Source organism: Triticum dicoccoides, chromosome 5B (assembly GCF_002162155.2).
Source record: "Triticum dicoccoides isolate Atlit2015 ecotype Zavitan chromosome 5B, WEW_v2.0, whole genome shotgun sequence".
Taxonomy (NCBI): domain Eukaryota; kingdom Viridiplantae; phylum Streptophyta; class Magnoliopsida; order Poales; family Poaceae; genus Triticum; species Triticum dicoccoides.
Genome location: NC_041389.1, coordinates 546,878,958 through 546,886,868, shown reverse-complemented (window position 1 = coordinate 546,886,868; position 7,911 = coordinate 546,878,958).

The following is a 7,911-nucleotide window of genomic DNA, read 5'->3' as shown; positions in this document are numbered from 1 at the left end:
CTTGGTCGTTGTCGTTCCTTGGCACGTGGAGGAACTTGCACCCCTCGAAGTATCCGCTGAGTTGCTGGACAAGGAAACGGTACCTCGCCATATTTGCGTCCTTGGCGTCCCAATCGCCAGATGATTGCTGGACCACCAGGTCAGAGTCACCATAACACAGGATCCGGCGAATGCCGAGCTCTTTGGCAAGCCGGAGCCCGTGGATGAGCGCCTCATACTCGGCCACATTGTTGGAGGCGGCGAAGTGGATCTGCAGTGCATATCTGAGTTTGTCGCCCTTGGGGGAGGTGAGGACGACGTCGGCTCCCAATCCGGTGCGCATCTTGGAGCCGTCGAAGTGCATCCGCCAATGGGTGGAGTCGGGCGCTGGCGGCAGATACTGGGTCTTGGCCCAGTCGATGAGGAAATCGGCCAGTGCTTGTGACTTGATGGCAGTGCGGGGCTCATAGTAGATGGTGTAAGGAGCCAGGTCGATGGCCCATTTGGCCACCCGGCCAGAAGCATCTCGGCTTCCAATGATCTCGGCCAGTGGAGCTGTGCATACCACGGTGATTGGATGCTCCTAGAAGTAAGGCTTCAATTTCTTGGCAGCAAAATGCACGCCGTAGCACATCTTCTGGTAATGGGGGTAGTTCTGCTTGGAGGTCGACAGCACCTTGCTCAAGTAATATACCGGTCTCTGGACGGGTAGCGCCTCGCCTTCCTCCTTGCGCTCTACTACAATGACCGTGCTGACTACTCGGCTGGTGGCGGCAATGTATAGGAACATGGGCTCTTTGGGAGTCGGAGCCGCCAGCACAGGGGGATTAGTCAACATCTTCTTTAGTTGGAGAAAAGCCTCGTCCGCCTTGGGGGTCCACTCAAAGAAGGTCGTCTTCTTCATGAGCTGATACAAGGGGAGAGCCTTCTCGCCCAGTCGACTGATGAATCAGCTGATGGATGCCAAACAGCCGGTGAACTTCTGCACATCTAACAGTCGTCTGGGTGCCTCCATACTTTTGATGGCCTTGATCTTTACAGGATTGCACTCTATGCCGCGTTCGGAGACCAGGAAACCGAGGAGCTGGCCGGCTGGTACTCCGAAAACACACTTCTCCGGGTTGAGCTTGATCTGGAATCGGCGCAGATTCTCAAATGTCTCCTTGAGGTCCTCCAGCAAGGTTCCATGCTTCTTTGTCTTCACCACCACGTCATCCACATAGACGTGGGCATTTCTGCCGAGTTGCTTCAGGAGGCACTTCTGCATGCAACGATGAAAGGTGGCGCTGGCGTTTCTTAAGCCGAACGTCATGGTCAGGTAGCAAAAGTCTCCAAACGGCGTGATGAAGGCGGTCTTCAGTCTGTCAGCCGGGTTCAGCTTGATCTGATGATATCTTGAATATGCGTCTAGGAAACTCAACAGCTCGCATCCGGCTGTGGAGTCTATCACCTGATCAATTCTTGGCAGAGCAAATGGGTCCTTGGGGCAGGCTTTGTTGAGGCTCGTGTAATCAATGCACATCTGCCACTGCTTGTTCTTCTTCAGCACCAGTACTGGGTTTGCCAGCCACTTTGGAAAAAATACTTCCATGATGAAGCCGGCTGCAAGGAGCCGGGCTATTTCTTCTCCAACAACTCTTCTTTTTTCTTTTGACAGGCGGCGCAAGGGCTGCCTGATGGGCTTCATATCAGATCGGACGTGTAATTTGTGCTCGGTGAATTCCGTCGGGACACCAGGCATGTCCTTGGGGGACCATGCGAAGATGTCGCGATTCTCATGGAGGAAATCGACGAGCTCGCCTTTCTATTTGCTGTCAAGGCCTGTGCCCATGACAGCGTACCTCTCCGGGTGCTCCGGGTCCAACGGTATCTTCTTTGTTTCTCTGGCCAACTTGAATGATCCTTCTGCTTCTGACTCCTTGGGGTCGGGCGATAACTCGGGCTGCTTGCCGGCCATCGCCACGACCCGATCAAGGAGCCGCTTCTCAGCTGCGATCACCAAGGACTCGGCCAGCCGACTGCTCTCGGCCGCGCAAGCGGACGACTTCCTGTAGTCGCCGGACACGGTCAGGATTCCCTTGGAACTCGACATCTTCATCTTGAGGTAGGCATAGTGGGGGACCGCCATGAACTTGGCCAAGGCGGGTCGGCCAAGCAGTGCATGGTATGGGCTCTCAAGGTCCACCACCTCAAACCAAACTGGCTCTCGTCGGAAATGATCCTTGTCTCCGAAGAGGACATCTATCAGGATCTTGCCGATTGGCGAGCAGGAAAGGCCAGGAACGATTCTGTGGAACACTGTCCGGCTGCTTTGAAGCTGTCTTCGCTTGATTCCCAATTTCTCCATTGTATCCTTGTACAGGATGTTGATACTGCTGCCTCCATCTACCAATACTCGCGAGAAGCGAGCGGCCCGCCTATCTGTGGCGAGTGTGGTGCCTAAGACCAAGGCGTAGGAGCCTGGACTCGGCATCACTTCTGGGTGATCAGCTTTGCTCCAACTGATAGGCTTCTCGGACCAATGCATGAACTCTGGAGTGCTTGATGCAGCCGCATTCACTTCTTGCTGCTGTTGGCGCCTGCTGCGCCGGTCATCCGCCACACTGGTGAACACCACATAGGCTCCGTGCTCATCTGGGAACTCGTCTTGTATCACGCCGACTGGCCTGACGGCCGGCTGCTGGGGCGGTGGTGGAGGAGGCGGCCTGGCAGGAGCGGGAGGGAGCAGGCCGTCCCCCTTGGCAATTCTGGTCAGCCAGTGGCATTTCCTGGTGGTGTGGTTTGACGGGTTCGCGCCGCTGTGAAACTTGCAGGGACCATCTAGAGTCTGCTCATAGGAGAAAGCCGGCAGCCAGTTGGACTTGCCGCCCTTCTGCCGCTTCGCCGGAGGCGGTCCCTCCAGCTGCAGGTCCTCTGCCGTTGCCACTTGCCGACTGCTGGAAGTCGGCTGCGGGGCTTTGCACTTCTGGTCATTCGGCTGTTGCCGCCGACTGGTGTCTCCAGCCGGAGTTCTTGGAGCCTGAGGGGCGACTTTGCCAGTTGTGCTGACCAGAATCTCCGCCTTCATGGAGGAGTCGGCCGTGGCGTACTTGTCTGCTGTGATCAGCAGCTCATCGAGGGTCTCCGGCTCGTCGTAGAGGAGCTTGTGCTTGAGGAGGGTGCCTTCTCTGCACCCGGCAGTAAAGTACTCGATGGCCTGCACCTCGTGCACGCCCTCGCAGGAGTTCCGGAGTTCGCCCCATCGTGTGAGGTAGTCACGAGTAGACTCGTCAGGGCCTTGCACGCACAAGGAGAGCTGGCGTGGCTTGGGAGGTCGCTTGTACGTGCTCGTGAAGTTGCGGACGAAAGCCTCGGTGAAGTCGACCCAGCTATTGATGCTGCGAGGCTTCATACTGTTTAACCACGTCCGGGCCGATCCCTGGAACATGAGTGGGACGTATCTTACGGCAACACGCTTGTTGCCGTTCGCTATGTTGACGGCTGTGGAGTAGCCAATCAGCCAATCTTCCGGCTTCACGGTGCCGGTATATTTGGGCGTGTCTCGGGGGAGCGTGAACCCTTTGGGAAAGGGCTCGTCCCGGATGCGGGGTCCAAAGCAGGGGGGACCCAACTCGTCTTCTTCTTCCAGCGCCAGGGATCGGTGGAGTCGGTCGATCCGGTGGCGGGCGTCGTTCTCTCCGACTCCCTCTCGGCGGCCAAGGCGGTCGCCCAGAGTCGGATGTTCCACGGGCGGCGGGGAGACTTGTCTTTCTCTGTGAGGAGGGGGAGGCAAGTAGTCATCCCGCCGTTCCACCGCTCTAGGGCGGCCGTCTTGGTCGCGCTCGATGGTGATGTGAGTCCGACTGCGGTTGGCAGCTGGCTCCTTGTCCTTATTCCCACGGGCCCTGCCAGTCGGCGTTCGAGACGTCGCACCTTGGTCTCCGCGAGGCGGTGGGTCGTCGTTTTGGCACTGCGGCGCCTCGGTGCGGCAGCCGACATCATTCTACGCGGCAGCCATGTCGAGGAGCTGCTGAACTCGCTCCGTCATTATGCGGCGCTCTTCGCCTTCGAAGTTGTCGAGCTCATCTGCTGCCGCTTGGGCGGCACGGATATTCTCTATGGGTGTGGCACACACAGGGCGATCAGCCCCGAAGAGGTTGGCGATTGCCGCGCCGCGCTGTCGGACCGCGCCTAGGCGGCTAGGCCCAGTTGGAGCCGGCGAGCCGCCTATAGCGCGATCCATCTCTCGTTGGTAAGCTTCTGACAAGCGCCTCATGCTTGCCAGCTTCTTTGCGCCCTCGATGAGCTGAAGGCGGAGCGCCTCCAGCGTCCCGGCGTCGGCGTCTTCCGGAACCGGTGCTGCAAGGTCTCGCAGGGCCGCGTCAAACGGGTCATGCGCTCCTTCGTCGGAGCGCTCGCCGTGCTCGAGGACGAGGACCTGAGTGACGGTGCTTCCGCCGCTCCTCGCGTACGAGACCGGCTCGTCGTAGACCACCACATTGGTGGGGAATGCGTCGAGCGACGCGGTGTCGGAATCGACCAGCATCGGGTCGGTGGATCCTATGGACTCCAGGTCCGTGGCAGGCTCGCCGGCGACGTGGAGTTGGTCGAGGAGGCCCGCGAGGAGGCTCTCGGGGCCACTCGTGCCTGCGTCGGGCGCAGGCTCGTCGGAGAGGCAAACCTCGCCGACAAGATCGGCGAGGCAGCTGGCTGCACAGGCGATCTCAGCGCCGCGTAGCGCGTCAGCACAGACGCCGTTCGGCGTGCCGGGCTGGCTGTGCTCGCCGAGGAGGAACAGGGTTCCCGTCCAGAGCAGATCTCCGGAAAACGGTGCACCTCGCCCCATGGTGGGCGCCAAATGTCGGGGGTTGGGTACAACATATGCCAAAGGATGGCTTATCATGGTGGGAGCGAGTAGAACGTCGCCGGTGCCTGGAAGCGGGATGAGGCGAAGACATGCACGCTGGCGGAACTTACCCAGCTTCAGGGCTCTCCTAGGAGATAAGACCCCTACTGCTGCTCTGCGGGGTCTCCGCATGATCACTAAAGCAAAGTGACTACAATGGTGCTCCTGGAGCTGTTTCGGGAGGTAGGAGAGGGCAAGGCTAGCTCTCTCTTCCCTGGGCCATCTGGTCTATCTCTCTCTCTAGGTCCGAACCCTTTGCATGGTTGCCCCGGGGGGTTTATATAGGCCTACCCCCCGGGGGTACAATAGTAATCCGGCTGGGCGCGGGTCCCAGCCGTTTGTCTCTCAGGCCGCCGTCCTTCCTGCCGGCTTCTGGGGCCCGCCAACTGGCGGGTCCCGCGGACAGGCTTGATACTGTAGCGGCACTCCTGATGACGCAGGCTCGGTCATCGGGTCGTGGCAACAGTGCCGCCGTCTATTGGGCGATTACTGTCGCCACTCCCCATCTTATCTGATTAATGGCCCGTGGGGCCCCGGGAGGAGTCGGCCGACTCCAGGGAGGCCGACTCCCACAGGTCCGTCTTCGGGTTGCCCAGGCCACCTTCGGCCCACCCACTGACAGGCGGCCCCACCACCTTCGGGTCATACAAGCCGGCGTCGTGGGCACAGTGTACTGCATACTGTGGCTGAGATCAGGGCAGGCATGGCGACAGTGCCGCATCTCGCCGGAGATCTTCCAGCGATACGGCTCACTGTAGCCATGCCGGCCCTTCGTAAGCAGGGGGGAAACGCCCATGCTGTGGTCGTACCCCGCGTCGTACTTCGGGATAAGGGAGGAGTCTTGGGCCGACTCTCCATAGTTGGCCTCTCTGGAAGTCGCCAGCTTGGAGTCGGCTTATCGGGGAGTCGCCGTCTAGGACTCGGCATATTTTGGAGTCGCTCCTGGGACTCGGCCTGAGGGGCGCGGCCTGCCCCGATGTCTTGAAATGTCCTGGGGCTCGGGTTAGCCTACCCGTGGCCCATTACTCCGACAGTTTGGGAACCGCCTATAATTTTTGTAGCATGGAAGATATCGTCATCTCATAGTTGTTGCGTTGACACCAAAAGTATGCCGCTCAAAATGTTATTCAATCTCTATTTTAAAACCGAGCTCTGGCACCTCTACAAATCCTTGCTTCCCTCTGTGAAGGGCCTATCTATTTACTTTTATGTTGAGTCATCACCCTTCTTATTAAAAAGCACCAGCTGGAGAGCACACTGTCGTTTGCATTCATTATTATTGGTTTATATTGGGTATGACTTGACTGGATCTCTTTTACCATGAATTCCAATGTTTAGTCAGTCCTTGATCTTTAAAGGTGCTCTGCATTTATGTTTTGCAGTCTCAGAAAGGGCTAGCGAGATACCATTTTGTTATATCATGTTATGATTATTTTGAGAAAGTGTTGCCATCCGAGTTTTATTATTATGGCTCGCTAGCTGATTATGCTATTGATATGAGTAATTGTGAGACCTTTGTGTTATTGTGAGTATGGTTAGTCTATAATAATTGCTGAAACTTGAATGCTGGCTTTTCATGTTTACAACAACAAGAGAAAACAGAGTTTGTAAAAGTTTATCTTTTTCTCTTTCAGTTTGTCAACTGAATTGCTTGAGGACAAGCAAGGGTTTAAGCTTGGGGGAGTTGATACATCTCCGTCGTATCTACTTTTCCAAACGCTTTTGCCCTTGTTTTGGACTCTAACTTGTATGATTTGAATGGAACTAACCCGGACTGACGCTGTTTTCAGCAGAATTGCCATGGTGCTGTTTTATGTGCACAAAATAAAAGTTCTCGGAATGACCTGAAACTCCACGGAACACCTTAGAAAAAACAATAAAAAATCGTCGCCAAAGATGAAGGCCAGGGGAGCCACACCCTGTCCATGAGAGTGGGCCCCCCCCTGGGCGCGCCCCCTACCTCGTGGGCCCCCTGGTGGCCCTCCGACGCCAACTCCAACTCTATATATTGGCTTTCAGGGAGAAAAAAATAAGAGAGAAGAAATCATCGCGTTTTACGATACGGAGCCGCCGCCAAGCCCTAATCTCTCTCGGGAGGGCTGATCTGGAGTCCGTTCGGGGCTCCGGAGAGGGGGATTCGTCGCCGTCGTCATCATCAACCATCCTCCATCACCAATTTCATGATTCTCACCGCCATGCATGAGTAATTGCATCATAGGCTTGCTGGATGGTGATGGGTTGGATGAGATTTATCATGTAATCGAGTTAGTTTTGTTAGGGTTTGATCCCTAGTATCCATTATGTTCTGAGATTGATGTTGCTATGACTTTGCTATGCTTAATGCTTGTCACTAGAGCCCGAGTGCCTTGATTTTAGATCTAAACCTATTATGTTTTCATCAATATATGTGTGTTCTTGATCCTATCTTGCAAGTCTATAGTCATGTACTATGTGTTATGATCCGGCAACCCCGAAGTGACAATAATCGGGACCACTCCCGGTGATGACCATAGTTTGAGGAGTTCATGTATTCACTATGTGCTAATGCTTTGTTCCGGTTCTCTATTAAAAGGAGGCCTTAATATCCCTTAGTTTCCAATAGGACCCCGCTGCCACGGGAGGGTAGGACAAAAGAGGGCATGCAAGTTCTTTTCCATAAGCACGTATGACTATATACAGAATACATGCCTACATTACATTGATGAACTGGAGCTAGTTCTGTGTCACCCTATGTTATGACTGTTACATGAGGAACCGCATCCAGCATAATTATCCATCGCTAATCCGGTGCCTACGAGTTTTCCATATACTGGTTCTCGCTTATTTACTTTTCCGTTGCTACTGTTACAATCACTACAAAATACCAAAAACATTACTTTTGCTGTCTTTACTTTTGTTACCGTTACCACCACTATCATATTACTTTGCTACTAAAAAATTTGCTGCAGATACTAAGTTTCCAGGTGTGGTTGAATTGACAACTCAGCTGCTAATACTTGAGAATATTCTTTGGCTCCCCTTGTGTCGAATCAATAAATTTGGGTTGA